This window comes from Balaenoptera acutorostrata, chromosome 18 (genome assembly GCF_949987535.1).
Source record: "Balaenoptera acutorostrata chromosome 18, mBalAcu1.1, whole genome shotgun sequence".
In the NCBI taxonomy this organism is placed as follows: domain Eukaryota; kingdom Metazoa; phylum Chordata; class Mammalia; order Artiodactyla; family Balaenopteridae; genus Balaenoptera; species Balaenoptera acutorostrata.
In genome coordinates this window covers 36,103,846-36,123,665 of record NC_080081.1, presented here as the reverse complement: position 1 = coordinate 36,123,665, position 19,820 = coordinate 36,103,846, and positions in this window count along the sequence as shown.

The window sequence follows — 19,820 nt, the reverse complement described above, 5'->3', positions numbered from 1 at the left end:
AAGAAGAAAAAATAGTAGTTTTAGTGTGGCCAAATTTTTAAAATCTTTTGCCACAAATATTCAACAAAAGTATCAATATATTTACTATATATGATTCATTCCAATGTTCCTCATGAACTTTCTACTTTGCCTGAAGAACTGTGAAAGGTCTGAGATTTTACCCTATTGCTAAGCTAACAAATTAGTTAACCACCTTCTCATGGATACTGCAAAGAACAGAACAACCTTTGGTCACAACACAGCAGGTAGCATGGACTACTTCTTGTCATTGGTCTTTCTTGTAACTCAAGTCCCACAGGGACAATGCATAGCAGTCTGGATATGGATTGTGCACAGAGTAGAAGTGCATAAAGCTAGAGAACCCCAAATTTAGGAGACCCAAGTATTTTATAATGGGTTGCAAATTAAGCCTGTACAACCTTCATCCCAGAGGAAATGTTTATTTTTATTAATCTGATCAGCAAACCAAACCTGCCACCTATTGGGATGCAGCAAAAAGAGTTCTAAGAGGGAAGTTTATAATGATATAAACTTACCTCAGGAAACAAGAAAAAACTCAAATGAAGAACTTAACCTTACACCTAAAATAGCTAGACAAAGAACAAACAAAATCCAAAATTAGAAGGAAAGAAATCATAAAGATCAAATGATACATAATTGAAATAGAGACTGAAAAAAAAAGCAATAGAAAAGATCAATGAAGTTAATGCCAGTTATTTAAAAAGATAAACAAAATTGATAAAATTTTAGCCAGACTCATCAGGAAAAAAGAGAGGGAGCCAAAATCAATAAAATCAGAAAAGAAAGAGGAGAAGTTACAACTGACACTACAGAAATACAAAGGATTATAAACATTATTACAAACAATTATATGCCAATAAAATGAACAACCTGGAAGAAATGGACAAATTCCTAGAAATATACAATATCCCAAGACTGAACAAGGAAGAAATAGAAAATATGAATGAACCAAGTACAAGTAATTAAGTTGAATTAGTAATAAAACACCTCCCAAAAAACAAAATTCCAGGACCAGATGGCTTCACAGGTGAATTCTACCAAACATTAAGAGTCGAGTTAAAATCTATTCTTCTCAAACTATTCCAAAAAATTGCAGAGAAAGGAACTTCCAAACTCAATCTACAAGGCTGGCATCACTCTTATATGAAAACCAGACTACAAAAAAAGAAAATTACAGCCAATATCATTGATGAACATAAATGCAAAACTCCTGAACAAAATATCAGCAAATGGAATTCAACAATACATTGAAAGTATCATACACCATGGTCAAGTGAGATTTATTGCAGGGATGCAAGGATGAGTCAATATTCACAAATCAATCAGTGTGATAGACCACATTAACAAATTGAAAAATAAAAATTATATGATCATCTCAATAGATGAAGAAAAAACTATTTTGGTAAAATTCAATGTCCATTTATCAATTAAACTTTCAGCAAAGTGAGTATAGCGGGAACATGCCTAAACATAATAAAGGCCATTTGTGAGGAGCCCACAGCCAACATCATACTCAATGGTGAAAAGCTGAAAGCATTTCTTTTAAGGATGCCCACTTTTGCCACTTTTATTCGACATTGTATTGGAAGTCCTAGCCAATCAGACAAGAAAAAGAAATAAAGGAATACAAATTGGAGAGAAAGAAGTAAAAATGTCACTGTTTAAATACGATATGATATGATAGTATACATAGAAAATCCTAAAGATACCACCAAAAAACTACCAGAATTCACAATGAGTTTGGTAAAGTTGCAGGATACAAAATTAATATACAGAAATCTGTTTCATTTCTATACACTAACAACAAATTATCAGAAAAAGAAATTAAGATAACAATCCTATTTAGAATCACATCGAAAAGAGAATACCTAGGAATAAACTTACCTAAGGACGTAGAAGGCCATTACTCCAAAAACTTCAAGTCACTGAAGAAAGAAATTGAAGATGATACAAATCGTTGGAAAGATAAAGTGTGTTCATGGGTTGGAAGAATTAATATTGTTAAAATGACCATACTACCCAAGGCAATCTATGGATTCAATGCAATCCCTATAAAAATCCCAATGGCGTTTTTCACAGAACTAGAATGAGTATTCTAAAATTTGAATGGAAACACAAAAGACCCCAAATAGCCAGAACAATCTTGAGAAACAAAAAAAAAAGCAGGAGGTATCATGATTCCTAATTTTACAGTTTACTACAAAGCTACAGTCATCAAAACAGTATGGTACTAGCACAAAAACAGACATATATTTCAATGGAACAGAATAGAGAGCCCAGAAATGAACTCCCACTTATACAGGCAGTTAATCTATGACAACGTATATAAGAATATACAATGGGGAAAAACAGCCTCTTCAATAAATGGTGTTGGGAAAACTGGGTTCCATGAAAAAGAATCATACTGGACTACTCTCTCACACCATACACAAAAATAAGTTCAAAATAGATTAAAGATTTAAATGTGAGACCTGAAACCACAAAGCTTCTAGAAGAAAACATAGGCAGTAAGCTCTTTGACATCAATCTTAGCAATATTTTTTTGGATAGATCTCCTCAGGCAAGGGAAATCAAAGCAAAAATAAACAAATGGGGCTACATCAGACTAAAAAGATTTTGCACAGTGAAGGAAACTATCAATGAGATGAAAAATCCACCTCCTGAATGGGAGGAGATATTTGTTAACAATATACATGATAATGGGTTGATATTCAAATTATGCAAAGAACTCAGACAACTTGGAGATTCCTCAAAAATTAAAAATAAAACTCCATATGATCCAGCAGTCCTACTCCTAGGTATATATCTGAAGAAAACAAAAACATTAATTAGAAAAGATATGTTCACTGCTATGCTCATTGCAGCATTATTTACAATAACCAAGATATGGAAGCAGCCTAAGTACCCATCAATAGATGAATGGACAAAGAAGATGTAAGATTAGATATAGATATAGATAATGGAATATTACTCAGCCATAAAAAGAATGATATATTGCCATTTGTGACAACATGGATGGACATAGATCATATTATGCTAAGTGAAATAAGGCAGACACAGAAATAAAAATACTGCATGCTGTCAAGTGTATGTGAAATCTAAAAAACAAAATAGATGAATAAACATAACAAAACAGAAAAAGAGTTATAGATACAGAGAACAAACAGGTGATTGCCAGAAGGGAGGGGGTTGTGAGAAGGAAAGAAATAAGTGAGAGAGATTAAGAGATACACGCTTCCAGTTGCAAAATAAATGAGTCATGGGTATGAAATGTATAGTGTACAGTGTGGGGAATATAGTCAATAACTATGTAATATATTGTATGGTGACATATCATAACTAGACTTACTGTGGTTAACTTTTTGAAATGTATAAAAATACGGAATCACCATGTTGTGTAACAGGACCTAACATAGTATAGTAGGTCAATTATACTTCAAAAACAAACAAACAAACACATAGAAAAGAGATCAGGTTTGTGGTTATCAGAAGCAGTAGGGGTGAGACAGAGAATTAGATGAAAGCAGTCAAAAGGTACAAATTCCCAGTTATAAGATAATAAGCACTAGGGATACAAAGTACAACATGATCAATATAATTAAAACTGCTATGTTATATATGGAAGATGCTAAAAGAGTAAATCCTAAGAGTTCTCATCACAAGGAAAAATATTTTATTTCTTTAACTTTGTATGAGATGATGCATGTTCACTAAACTTTCTGTGATAATCATTTCATGATGTATGTGAGTCACATCATTACGTTGTACAGTTTAAATAGTGCCATGCCAATTATGTCTCAATAAAACTGCAAGAAAATATAAAACACATTTTAAAGAAATATATATTTATCAGTTCAAATCATCTCCTTGGATGATTGTTCTTGGCTGGATAAATGCTCAGACTTTTAGATTTTCTATATTTTAAGCTACTTTTATGTGCATTGAGTTCTTTGTATATTGGAGTTGTGAGGGGCTTAAAATTAAATCATTGGAATAGGGGTCCTCTGATTTTGATAGCAGTATCACTTTGACTTTTAATCACCAGTTGCCTTGATATCACCTATTGTGGAAATTTGTGACCAGTAAATTTCTGTCTTGTTCTCTTCCCTTAAAAAAGTCATAGAGGTGGAGGAGTCAAGATAGCAGAATAGGAGGACGTAGAATTTGTTGCTTCTCACAAGTACATCAATAATACATCTACAAATGGAACAATTCTTACAGAGCACCTGCTGAACATTAGCAGAAGATTTTGGACACTTAAAAGGACAAGAAAAATCCCCTCACAACCAGGTAGGATGAAAGAAAGAAGAAAAAAAGAAAAGAGGAATCAAAAAAGGGATGAGCAATGCTGGTGGGAAGCTGAAGGTGAAGGGAGGTCCCTGCACTCAGAAAAACTCCCTCACAGTGGGGAACACAGCTGGGACAGAAAAGGACTTTTGGGGATCAAAGGAGAATGCAGCGAATGGTCTGTGGAAGACAGGACAAAGTAAGAACTGCACGCATGGTGTACACTGCAGCTCTGTGCATTCCAGCCTGGGTCGTGAGTCTCATGTTCTGAAAGGGGACTGGATGCTGGAAAGTGGGGTTTGGAGCATGAACCCAGGGAGGGGACAGCTGTTGACTGTGAAAAGACAGCCTGAAGGGACAGGAGTAAGGAGCTCTACAACTGGGAAAGTCTGCAGAAAAGGTCCAGCACACCATAGAAGCAAGGCATCATTGTTGAGTGGTGTGCAAGGGGCAGAGTCGCCATTACAACACTTTTCCCCACCCGCTGGCTTCTTCAGCTTCCGTGGGCACTGGGAGGGGATCCCATCTGAGTGGACCTGCCTGCCCCTCAGGAGGGGTCTCCTCCACCTGCGTGGGCTCCAGGGCCCTGAGCACCACCCATCCCCAAGCCTCTTTGGGAATCAGCTGCGGGCCCCCCTGCCTGGGACGAGAGTCTGCAGATTCTGGCAGAGGCTGAGTGCTAAAGCGTGGGGTTGGGAGAATGGATCCAAGAAGAGGAGTGCTGTTGGCTTTGTGGATACAGCAGAGGGGATGGGAGTGAGGGGATGTGCAGCCGGGAATGGCCCTAGAGGAAGCGTGGTCTGCCTGGAAAGTGAGGCGTCATTGTTGAGTGACATGCAAAGGGCAGTGCCACCATTACAACCCCTTTCCCTACGTGCAGGTTTCTTAAGCTTCCACGGGCACTGGGAGGGGCTCCATTCAGAGGAAGCATGCCACAGTCTGTTGCAACTGCCTGCCAGTCCCTGTCGCTGCAGGCAACTCAAGCACACCCCAATTGTGGCTACCGTACCCCTCCCAAGCCTGAGTTAATTACTGTGCCCCAAGCAGCTGCTGCTTTTGCTCTCTCTCACCTGATCAATGAACAGATGCCTGAGGGTGGCGGACGTGCAGAGATGGGGTCAAAACCAAAACTGAGTGAAAGGGGTGGTGCAACTGAGGAAGAGGAACAGAAATCTTTCTGTGCATCTGCACAAGCTGTGGATTAAATTCCCAAGATCCACTTGGTAAATCCTGCATCTGTGGAATACCTGAATAAACAACGAGGGTTCCCACAATTGAGACTGGTCTAGCCTTCGCAGCAGTGGACTTTGGGGGCAAGTACACACAGGGGTAGGGCCAGGTCAGAGTCTGAGCTGACCTCACAGTGCCAACGGCAGGTCCAGAGACCTACCTAGAGGTATTGAAAGGCCTCCTTGGGAGGCAAAGATTGGCTCTGGCTCACTGTGGGAGCAAGGACACCGACAGAGGAGGCCCCAGGAAAATATCCTTATTACTATTGTTCTTTTTTTGTTTGTTCTGTTTTGTTCAGTTGCCAGTGTTGTTGCTTTTATTATTTTTTATCTTTTATTTTTTTTAATATTTTAATTTTTTTTCCTATTTTTACTTTACTTTTTTTGTAGTTTTGTGATTTTTCTTGTTTTTCATTTTTTATTTTATTTTTTTATTTTATTTTCTATTGTTTTTATGTGTATATTTTCTTTTCTTCATTTTTTGTTTGCTTTCTGTTTTTGTTTTATTTTTCGGTTTTTGTTTTTGTTAGTTTAGTCCTTATTAACTGTTCTCATTTTTGAATTCTTTTCTTTGTTCTCTTGTTTTTTTACTCTTTTAAATTTTTTAATTTTATTTTTTTCTGTTTTTCTTTTCTGTGTGTGTGTGTGTGTGTGTTGTGTTTCTGTTGCTGCTGTTTGCTTGGTTTTTTTTGTTTGTTTTTTTGCTATTTGTCTTACTATTGCTATTTGCTATTTGTCTTTATTTGCTTTTTGCTATTTGCTTTGCTATTTGCTATTTGTCTTTATTTGCTATTTGTCTGTCTATTTTCTTTTTTCTCTATTTCTCCTTTTCTTTCTTTTTTCTCTGGTCGCACTGTGTGTCTTGCAGGCTCTAGGTTTCCCAGCCAGGAATCTGGTCGGGGCCTCCAGCGTGGGAGCACAGACTCCAGGATGCTGGACAGCCAGAGAATTCCCAGACCCAGGGAATATTAATTGCTGTGCACTCTCCCAGAGGTATCTATTTCAACACCAAGACCTGGCCCAACACAGCTACCTTTGGGCTCCTGTGCTGGAAACCTCATGCCAAACAACAAGCAAGACAGAAAAACAGCCCCACACATCAGCAGACAGGCTATCTAAAATCATACTAAGCTCACAGACACCCCAAACCACACTTGATGCGGCCCTGTCCTTCAGAGGGAAAAGACTCAGCTCCACCCACCAAAGTGCAGGCACCAGTCTCTCCCACCAGGAAGCTTACACAAGCCCCTGGACCAAACTCACTCACCAGGGAGCAGACAACAGAAGGAAGAGGAATTACGACCCTGCAGCCTGAGGAAAGGAGATCATAAACACAATAGGTTAGACAAAATGAGATGACAGAGAAATATGTTGCAGACAAAGAAGCAAGGTAAAATTCCATGAGACCAAATAAATAAATAGGAAATAGGCAAGCTACCTGAAAAATAATTCAGAGTAATGATAATAAAGATGATCCAAGATCTTGGAAATAGAATGGAGGCATGGATCGAGAAGATACAAGAAATGTTTAACAAGGACGTAGACTAACGTACAATCAGTGATGAACAACACAATAAGTGAAATGAAAAATACACTAGAAGGAATCAATAGCAGAATAACTGAGGCATAAGAATGGATAAGTGAGCTGGAAGATAGAATGGTGGAAATAACTGCCAAGAAGCAGAATAAGGAAAAAAAGACTGTAAAGAACTGAGGACAGTCTCAGAGACTTCTGGGGCAACATTAAATGCACCAACTTTCGAAATATAGCAGTCCCAGAAGAAGAGAAAGGGATAAGACCTGAGAAAATATTTGAAGAGATTATAGTTGAATACTTCCCTAACACGGGAAAGGAAATGGTCAATCAAGTCTAGGAAGTGCAGAGAGCCCCATACAGGATAAACCCAAGGAGACCAAGCTGAGAAACATATTAATGAAGCTAACAAAAATTAAACACAAAAAAAATAATAAAAGCAGCAAGGGAAATTAAACAAATAACATACAAGGAATCCCCATACGATTATCAGCTGATTTTACAGCAGAAACTTTGCAAGCCAGAAGGGAGTAGCAGGACATATTTAAAGTGATGGAAGGGAAAAAACTACAACCAAGATTACTCTACCCAGCAAGGACCTCATTCAGATTTAACAGAGAAATCAAAAGCTTTACAGACAAGCAAAAGCTAAGAGAATTCTGCACCACCAAACCAGCTTTATAACAAATGCTGAAGGAACTTCTCTAGGCAGGAAACACAGGAGAAGAAAAAGACGTGCAAGAACAAACCCAAAAGAATTAACAAAATGGTAATAGGAACATACATATCAGTAATTACCTTAAATGTAAATGGATCAAGTGCTCTAACCAAAAGACACAGACTAGCTGAATGGATACAAAAATAAGACCTGTATATATGCTGTCTACAAGAGACAGCATAGTTAAAAACTTATAAGGAAAGAAATCCTAAAGATCATAACAGAAATTAATGAAATAGAAATGAAGGAAACAATAGCAAAGATCAATAAAACAAAAAGCTGGTTCTTTGAGAAGATAAACAAAATTGATAAACCTTTAGCCAGACTCATCAAGAAAAAAAGGGAGAGGACTCAAATTAATAAAATTAGAAATGAAAAAGGAGAAGTTACAACTGACACCACAGAAATACAAAGGATAATAAAAGACTAGTACAAGGAACTATATGCCAATAAAATGGACAACCTGTGAGAAACGGACAAATTCTTTGAAAAGTACAACTTTCCAAGACTGAACCAGAAAGAAATAGAAAAAAAGGAACAGACCAATCACAAGTAATGAAATTGAAACTGTGATGAAAAATCTTCTAAAAAACAACAGTCCAGGACCAGTTGACTTCACAGGGAATCCTATCAAACGTTTAGAGAAGAGCTAACACCTATACTTCTCAAACTCTTCCAGAAGTTGCAGAGAGGAACACTCGCAAGCTCATTCTATGAGGCCGTTGTCACTCTGATACCAAAACCAGACAAAGATATCACAAAAAAAGAAAATTACAGGCCAATATCACTGATGAATATAGATACAAAAATCCTCAACAAAATACTAACAAACTGAATCCAACAACACATTAAAAGGATCATACACCATGACCAAGTTGGATTTATCCCAGGGATGCAAGATTCTTCAATATATGCAAATCAATCAATGCAATACACCATATTAACAAATTGAAGAATAAAAACCATATGATCATCTCAATAGATGCAGAAAAACTTTTGACAAAATTCAATACTCATTTATGATAAAAACTCTCCAGAAAGTGGGCATAGAGGGAACTTAATTCAACATAATAAAGACCATATATGACAAACTGACAGCAAACATTATTCTCAATGATGAAAAACTGAAAACATTGTCTCTAAGATCAGGAAAAAGGCAAAGGGGTCCACTCTCACCACTATTATTCAATATAGTTTAGGAAGTCCTAGCCATGGCAATCAGAGAAAAAAAAAACAAATAAAGTGAATCCAAATTGGAAAAGAAGAAATAAAACTGTCAGTCTTTGCAGATGACGTGATACTATACATAGAAAATCCTAAAGATGCCACCAGAAAACTACTAGAGTTAATCAATAAATTTGTTATAGTCTCAGGATACAAAATTAATACACAGAAATCTCTTGCATTCCTATACATTAACAACAAAAGATCAGAAAGAGAAATTAAGGAAACAATTCCATTTACCACTGCAACAAAAAGAATAAGATTCCTAGGAATAAACCTACCTAAGGAGGCAAAAGATCTGTATGCAGAAAATTATAAGATACTGATAAAATAAATCAAAGATGACACAAACAGTTGGAGAGATATACTATGTTCTTGGATTGGAAGAATCAATATTGTGAAAATGACTATACTACCCAAAGCAATCTACAGATTCAATGCAATCCCTATCAAATTAACAATGACATTTTTCACAGAACTAGAACAGAAAATTTCACAATTTGTATGGAAACACAAAAGCAATCTTGAGAAAGAAAAACGGAGCCAGAGAAATTAGGCTTCCTGATTTCAGACTATACTACAAAGCAAGAGTAATCAAGACAGTATGGCACTGACACAAAAACAGAAATATAGATCAGTGGAACAGGATAGAAAGCCCAGAGATAAACCTATGCACCTATGGCCACCTAATCTGTGACAAAGGAGGCAAAAGTATAAAATGAACAAAAGACAACCGCTTCAATAAGTGGTGCTAGGAAAACTGGACAGCTACATGTAAATGAGTGAAATTAGAACACTCCCTAACACCATACACAAAAATAAACTCAAAATGGATTAAAGACCTAAATGTAAGACCAGAGACTATAAAACTCTTAGAGGAAAACATAGGCTGAACACTCTTTGACATAAATAACAGCAAGATCTTTTTTGACCCACCTCCTAGAGTAATGAAAATAAAAACAAAAATAAACAAATGGGACCTAATGAAACTTAAAATCTTTTGCACAGCAAAGGAAACCATAAACAAGACAAAAAGACAACTCTCAGAATGGGAAAAAATTGTTGCAAACAAAGCAATTGAGAAAGGATTAATCAACAAAATATACAAGCAGCTCATGCACTTCACTATCAAAAAAACAAATAACCTAATCCAAAAATGGACAGAAGACTTAAATAGCCATTTCTCCAAAGAAGACATACAGATGGCCCACAAACACATGAAAAGATGCTCAACATCACTAATTATTAGAGAAATGCAAGTCAAACTACAATGAAGTATCACCTCCCATTGGTCAGAATGGCCATCATCCAAAAATCTACAACAATAAATAATGGACAGGATGTGGAGAAAATGAGACTCTTTTACACTGTTGGTGGGAATTCAAATTGATACATCCACTCTGGAAACAGTATGGAGGTGCCTTAAGAAACTAAAAATAGAACTACCATATGACCCAGCAATCCCACTACTGGGCATATACCCAGAGAACACCATAATGCAAAAAGACACATGTACGACAGTGTTCACTGCGGTACTATTTACAATAGCCAGGACGTGGAAGCAACCTAACTGTCCATCAACAGAGGAATGGATAAAGAAGATTTGGTATATATATACAATGGAATATTACTCAGCCATAAAAAGTAACGAAATTGGGCCATTTTTAGAGACGAGCATGGACCTAGAGAGTGTCATACAGAGTGAAGTAAGTCAGAAAGAGAAAAACAGATATCTCATATTAATGCATATATGTGGAATCTAGAAAAATAGTATAGATGACCTTATTTGCAAAGCAGAAATAGAGACACAGAAGTAAAGAACAAATGTATGGATTCCAAGGGGAAAAGGTGAGGGTGGGAGGAATTGGGAGATTGGGATTGACACATATACACTATTGATATCAGTACCATGTATAACATAGATAACTAATGAGAACATACTGTATAGCACAGGAAACTCTACTTAATTCAGTGTGATGACCTAAATGGGAGGGAAATCCAAAAAATAGGGGATATATGTATACATATAGCTGATTCACTTTGCTGTACAGTAGAAACTAACACAACATTGTAAAGCAACTATACTACAATAAAAATTAGTTTAAAAAAGAAAAAAAAAAGAAGAATTGACAGAGACATCTGTTGCTGGATTCATCTGACCCTGACCCACACAGGTCCTGTAGATAACCCTACATGTCAAATTGTTTTCCTAGCTCATGGATCCAATTTTCCAGCAACTCTAATAACATTATTCTGCCTCTTTGAAAGTCTCTTTAGCCACTGTACCAGGATAGCTGATTGTCTCGTTAATTGTCAAATTCCTGAATAACTTCTATGATACAAAGGAGGTGTGAGAGGGTTAAGAGTGTTATCTAGGGCTCTTTTTCTATAACACCAAGTTGCCAGTTTTATTCTCCTGAATCTCTTACTTGTAGTATTAGGTGATTCTGCTTAGTTGTTTCATCCAACCGCTTTCGATCCACTAAAATTCTTAATGGTGACCATAATTTTTTTCTTATTTTCCTACTTTTTTTAAAATCATATTCTCCCTAGGTGAGACGAAGTAAACTTTCCCATCTCTGTGCCTGAATAATTTTTACATGTTTTCTCCTACCTAGAGAATATAGCATGATTGCCTAATTATTATAATTGAAACATGTACTTTCTCTAGAAAAAAATTGCTTTGAGTTATCAAGTCTTGTTTCTTAACATGGGAATTAAACTATAAAATTTGAACAAAAATGTAATGTTAATATTCTAAAATTATTATCCATTTTACTCAATATTTAGTGTTATGACCAAAACCATGACCCAGATCATTAAGGTTTGAGAGACAATGATGTATGTGTAAGTTGTAAACAAAATAAGGAAATTGCTGACTCATGTAAACAAGGATGTGGAGGATAAAGAAAAAAAATCACCAAAAATGTTACTCTCTGGAACAATGGACATTTTATTAAACTAAAGAACCATAAAGTTAAGATAAACATTTACCAGAAGTGTAAATCAATTAATGTAAAGAGACTGCAATATCAAAACAATAATTAGTGAACAAATGACTATTGAGCTTATAAGAAATTGATAATCAAATCTGCATAATTATTATTTATGAGGGAAAAGTATAATAAAATGTATCTTTTATAAATATTTATTACAATAAATAATACAAATTTATATATGAATTTACATTAATCAAAATACTCTCATTTAGGTGTTTTATTGTCTTAAAATGTTTTATCATTTATTCATTCAAAAATGAGTTATTAAACACTAAATGGAATTTTAAATCCCAAATTAGTAAATGAAAATCAGTTATTTGGAAAAGGAAAGGAAAAGGGTTTAAACTAAGAAAAGGAATTGGACTGACTTCAATTCTCAGGAAGTCTTATGATACCTGATCCTACACAAACTTACTGCTACCTTTCATCTCCAACCACATGGTTAACAATATAGATTTCCTAGAGATTTCAATGCTCATTCCAAGTGTTCATTGGAGTAATATGACTCTAAGAAGAATATACCTTAGCAACATAGTGCAGTTTTTTTTGAATAGTAACCAAACTGACTTTGGTGGGGTTTTTTTCCTATTAAAAATTTGTAGACACAAAGAAAAGTAATCATATACTTGTAGTTCAGCTGGTTCAATGAAAAGAAAAATGCTCTCCATGAAATGTTCATTTTCAGTTGGAAACCATAAAGTATCCATTTGTTTTATTGTGCTATAGAACTAATAAAACATGAAAATTTCATAGCAGATAAAGATAGATGAGTGAAGTTGCAAGTCCACTAAGAAAGTTATGGTGACAGATCAATACAAAAGAATCATATATTGTGGTTGACAAATGGGTCCTGCAACAATATTTTTTATAGAGTAGGCTTGATTTCTCAACTACTCATTTCCCAAATGTGATTGTAAAAGGCCATACTCAATCTTCATGGATAAATGGTATGTACAAAAAAGTGCACTAGAATCATATGAGAAGTGCTATGTTTATTCTGTACAGAGCTTCATGTGAATGACATTGATTGTTAGTTAAATGAAAGTTACTTTACAATATCCCCATCCATCTCTTCCCTTAAAGGAAATTAGGACATATGCAAATGTGTTTATATTTTCTTAGACAGTGAGAACTTTAATTTCAGTAAATATGAACTGTCAGTCAACTTTTGGAATAGGAACTGAGTTATGGATAGAAATAGAAATTAAGCCATAAGATTAAGAATGAGAAGATAATTTTCTCTGTGTAAGTATAGGAAAACAGTGGAAGGATTAAGAATTAAGGTCCATATAGAAAATAATAATATTCAGAATATCAGTGCAAAAATATGTACAATGTATGAACAATTTATTGAAAGGGAGAGATAATAATCAGATTTTAGAAGTAAGATATAATAAATAGGAGGGTTAGAAAATAAATAATTTACAAGGTAGGGTGATAAGAAAAATAATAGAGAACACTGGTGGGAGAATTGAGGCATCATGGAATGTAGTAGTTTTAGGTACATCAAATGTTTTAAAATGTTAGTTTGGTAAATACCATACTACAAATGCAAATTGTATTTCAGTAAAACAGCAGTATCCACTATATTTAATTAACAATATAAAGGCAAACGCTATAAATTCAAAGTTATGTTTATAGTTAAGATACACTTTTCTGTGTAATTTTAAGTAGTATTGTGATAAAAGTAACCACTGGATACCCACTAATTGGTCTTGTTTGAAAAACACTGACTTGATCACAGTAATTAGAATATAACAACAAAGTAGTGTTTCTGGTTCAAAATCCTGCCTCAAAAACATCACATAGTTGAGTAAAATCACATACTATTTAAGGAAAACAATTTAAAAATTAAAATAGTTTGTCATTGTCACATAATATTAGCTATTAGATATAAGTATAAATTAGCCTTTAAATCCTACAATTGCATTAAATTCTACTCTAGATTAAAAGGTGATCCATGTTGAGTTTCTTGTTTTTACAATTCAATTTTGCACTGAAAGATGGCATTTCTATTAAAAAAAAAAAAAGATAATTCTAACTTCATCAGCTATACCATCAAATCAAGGAATGTATTAACATCAGTGTCTTCCATGCCTCATATACACCATATAAAGGAAGTTGTCCAGGAAGATGAGTTTGGAAACCACATAATAGAGAGCTTCTAAAGATTTCAAAATGAAGGGGAGATTGTGCTTTTTTCAGATATCATAAGGGCTATTGCACTTTTAAAGAGAGCTTAGCTATGAAACTGAGACCAAAGTTTAGGAGTTACAAGGAAGCAGAGAGTGAAGAACTTATTAAGGAATAAGTTTTTGGTGAAGTGACATGATTGCTATGATGCTCCCACTCAGGCTACATCAGAAAAGAACTTTGTATCCAAAGAAGTAACTTGAAGTAAATGTTCTTAAGGACTTTCAGAGTTGTACACATTAAATTTCTCTTTGGGGAAGTGTAGCTGGAGGAGACATAGTAGTACCGAAACAGAGACTTTAAATGCTTGGCAAAGTGTTTTTATGATAATAAGTGAAATCCTTGTCTTCTTGTAAGTTGGTCCTATATTTTAACTCCGCAAATTTTCCTAATGATTTAATATAATATCAAACATTAACTCTGTTGCATTATTATTGGCATTTAAAATTTAAGAAACCATTAATTCTATAGCTCATCTGAATTAATATTTTTAAAAAATCTTTGTTATGGCATGTCACTGCTTGCCATGAATTCTCTGTGGCTTTTCTAACTCTCTTTCCCAGCTTACCACTTCCTTTATACACTTTATCATTCATGTGTCCATTATACACTTTATCATTATTTCATAATTTTAAATTCCAATTTTTTTCATACTCCCATCTTTTTTGCACTTTTTTCTATTTGCTATGGCTATCTTACATTTCATTTTACTTGGAAAATCATCTTTAATAATATTTTTCCGTCTACTTCCTTAATGTTTAATTCCATTCATTTTACTTGGCATACTTTTTAAAGAAACCTAAATAACCAATAATAGGAGAAGAGGTAGAAAATATATATATTAAAACTTAGGTTAATGGAATAATATGCACTCATGAAAATGATGATATTTAAGTACCAAATACAAACTATCTATGCAGTAGAATATCATAATGAATATTTGTGTTTGAGCGATGACTACTGTAAGTAAACTCGCATAGCAGATTGATTATTGTCAATGCCACATCATCTACATTCACATTCTTCCCTGGAGAGAAACCTAAAACTCTTTTCCCAAAAAAGAATAGGAGAAGCTATTGTTCTCTCTTAGTTGCTGTGGGCAGCCAGCTGAGATCACTAGAGGTGACTTCCTCTGGTTCCCAGATGTCCTTTAGTGGATTACACACTGCAGAGCTGCAGCCTGCAAGGATCACCATGGTAGCTTCCAGCTAGAATTGCAAGATTTAGCAAATTAAAACACAGGGCATTCAGTTAAACCTGAATAGCATAGAAACAAATAATTTCTAGCATAGATATGTTCTATGCAGTGCTTGGGACATAATTATTCGAAGAAAAATGTTGTAAATCTGAAATTCAAGTTTAAAGAGGCATACTGTGCTTTACCTGGCAACGGTACTGCCAGAAGCTCTAGGTATGCTCTTGAAAATGATTTGTTTTAGTTCCCAAAGGCAGCTGGGATCATTGGCGGCTGCTTCGCTCAATCCCTGGGTCCCCACACTTTCATGTTTCCTGAAAACAGTCTGACTTTCTTTCCCTCGGCCCTTCTAAATGTTGTTGAAGTCTGTAACTATCTGTGTGATAAACTGGTAAATGTCTTTCTTTTCAAAACAGTCTAGTAAATTCTGTTTCTTAACCAAATGCAGATAGATACTATTTGACAGATAGATAGTAGATAGGTGATAGGTAGATAGATGATGATGATGATGATAGATAGATAGATGGATAGATAGATTGATAATCTAAATCTATAACTATTTCATATATTATATATTTAAGAGAAAAGACATGAATTAGATGGTGGTTATGGGTCATTTACTTTTCAAAATAGTCTTCATGTTTATGTTCTTCGTATGTTACTAAAGCACACCAAAATATCCTTAAATATGTGGCTTGGGGTTACATAAACTCTTATGTCCTTTACCGATTTTCCTCTTTGTAAGAACAATTTTGATTATTTCATTCAAATAGTCTGCAAGTTCTCATCTTTCTTTGTTCATCTGTTTCAGTTCCACATTCATTGTAAGTACTAAATCTAAAAGGATTTTATAGAAAGAAACAGTTATAGGACAAAAGATCTCCACAGCACATTGCGTTATGCTTTTATAGATCCCCTACTGACAGTTAAACTCCAGCTTAGGGAAATTCTCAATAAAGGTATAAATTTGTTAGGTTGATTAAAATGAATGGATCACAATATGAAATGTAATTATTGGTAGATATATAAAAGAGAAAATTATCTCTATAAAGCTAATGCTTAATGGAATTAATTCCTCTCTCCAAATATGATAAAGTTTTTAATCAAATTTTTTCCATAAAACATAATATATGGTGTGTGCACTGTTCATATAACTAAGCTGGAACAATAATCCAAATAATTTAATACATCAATTTTTTTTCAAGCAACTGACAGCTCTAAATATAACCTTTTAAAATCGTATGAGAGAAATGCAGATGGCCAACAGGCACATGAAAAGATGCTCAGCATTGCTAATCATCAGGGAAATGCAAATCAAAACCACAATGAGACAACAGAATGCATGCAGAATGGCATGCAAAAATGTCAGATTTCAAAACACGCACTACACCATTTGTGTTATAGCTCTCATATTTTTTAATTGAATGAAAGACTGTTTAATTTCTGCCATTCTTGGTTCTATCACTTACTAGCTGAGTGACCTTAAGTGTTTCTCACTTTATTTTCTTTCTTTGTAAAATAAACATGATAGTACTTATATGTCTATATTGTTGGGAGCTTCATATGAAATTATATACATATATATGAATTTGCTTGTATATGGTGTCTAAAACATAGAGTTGCCTTTTAAAAAATAACTGATAGTTTGTACTAGCAATTGGCCTCATATATTTTTACTATGATCAGTTATACGTGAAGGAGCTTATCAGCCAAACTACAGTTTTACATTATGAACAAGATAACCAAATGGTGAAATCCTGTAGGATCCATCTTTCTTCAGAAAGGGCTACTTTATCTCTGAATGATTTGTCCACTTTACCAACGTTCCATAATATTCTATATCCAAAAGAACTTTGATGTATTTTTAAAGAACAAGATTTTTCTATTATTTCTATTATTTTTTAAGCAGTATAATATTATTACTAGGAATTTTAGGAGAATTTTACTCATAATCACACTAATCACAATAAAATCAGCCTGCTTTCATTTTCCCTCATAATCCTTCTTCATAACAATACATCATTTTATTAGTGATATTTCAATTTTGTGATATACTTTCATCATCTAACAGACTGTTTTTATTTTTCTGACTTCCAAGAAGTCAGTGCTGGAGTGGAAAGAACACAAACACACGGGTTCAAGTCTCAGTTCTAATTCTTATTAGACTTGTAATTTTAGATAAACCACTTAACCTCCTTTAAATTCAATTTTCTTTATAAAATGTGGATTCTAATAACTACTTTGAAGGATTATATTGAAGGTTAAATGCCACACACTTTAATATGCCTTATATTAAGCTCCTCCCACAACTCAGGCATGTCTGCATTTGGATGGTTTACAATTTTTTTTTAATAAATTAATGTCTAAACATGATAATCTTAATGACTGCTAAGATCATGAAAAGACAGATGGTCACAGATATTATGTGAATCCTCCTGAAAACACATAACATAATTTATGAATTAATATTGAAAAAAATGAGCATGAAATTTCCTAGAGAAGGAACCATTAATTTACATAAGTACAGAGAACCAGAGACGTAAGTTATATGATATCACAGGGAAGCAATCATCACAATCCACTACAGTACTAATAATTAAACTTTTAGTAAACATGACAAGGAAGAACTAAAAGAGAGAGGAAAAGAGAGACGAAGAGTATATTAGTTTTCTAGGACTGCCCTAACAAAGTATCATATTCTGGTGACTTAAACAACAGAAATATATTTCATCACAGTTCTAGAGGTGGCCATACTGAATTAGTGCCCAGGCCAATGACTTTATTTCACTTTAACTACCTCTTTAAAGCCCCATCTCCAAATAAGTGACATTCTGAGTTATTGTAAGTTAGGATTTCAACATATGAGCAAGACAAATACTACATGGTATTGCTGATATGTAAAATCTTAAAAAAAAAAAAAAAAGCCAATTTCACAAAAACACAGAAAATAGAATGATGGTTGTCAGGGCTTGGAGGGAGGGGGGAATGGGGAGATGTAGGTGGAAATGTACAAACTTTCAGTTGTAAGAAGAATAAGTTCTGAGGATCTAATATACAGCATGGTGGCAATAGTTAACAACGTGACATTGACTACTTGAAAATTGCTGAGGATGGATCTTAAGTGATCTCACCACACACACAAAATAAAAGAGTTAACTATGTGAAATGATAGATGTGGTAATAATTTGGATCTTGTTAATCATTCCTTAATGTAAGTATATATCATCAAATCATCACATTGTACACTTTAAATATATACTATCTGTCAATTATTTCTCAATAAAGTTGGGGAAAAAATAAATTTTCACTTGTCGCATTTTGATATACTGTCAAAGATGAATATTCAAGATTATCTAAGAATGCTATTCCAAGTATTTCTTTTCCAACTATATTTGTGTGTGGGGGGGGAAGGTATTTCTTCACATACTTTCATTAAACAACAGATAGTGACATATTGAATGCAACATAAGATATAAGAAACTAGCAGTATTTTATGATGGAAAATATTGAAGAGATATGCAAATGTAAAGGAATGCTACTCTTCTCACTTTTAAGGGGGAAATATAGTTATTTTTTCATTAAAGATGTGGAATTTGTATTAAAAGGGACTTGATTTTTAGTGTTGTTTTTAAATTAATGAATAAATAACAAAATTAATTTCTTAGTTTTAATTTATGATAAAATAAATATCAATAGTAATAAGCTGATGAGGCAAAAGGTGTTTGGAAACTTCAATAATAATTAAAAGTGTACAGATTTCCTGATACCAAATAATATGAGAACCAGCACAGTAGACAATCAGAGATATGTAAAATTTGACTGGATATTTAAGCATTATTGAGAAGTTATTGTTAAATATTTTAAGCAAAATAATGTTATTGAGAAAAAAATATTATTGAGTTTTGAGCCCAATTATTTAAAGATGGAGATTAAAATATTCACATGAAATAATTTGATGTCTGGAATTCATTAAAATTTATCTGGGGAGTGTTGAGCTGTGCAGGAGATAGCACCTACATGAAATAAGATTGTTGGTGGGTTTCTAAATATTGAAGCTAGCTGAGGTATACTTGGCATTTTAATACAGAACTCTCCTTACTTTTGTATAATGTCAAATATTTTCATTTCTAAGCAAAATATAACTCTTACATTCTGATTATTTCTGCTTTTTATTGCCTCATGGCTTCTCCTACCTAACATTTGTGTTAATTGACTTTTCTTCTTGGTGTCTACTCACTAGCACTGTTCCCTACATAGTCTCAAGAAGTATCTGTTGAATGTGAAATCAATTAATGTCTCTTCTTAACTACTCTGCAGTATATGTCACTCTCTTCCTCATTGTCTGCCTATCTACCCTTCATCTGTATCTTCTATACAAAGTTTCTGAGAGAGAAAATTCTTGGTTTTGCCAATTGTAACC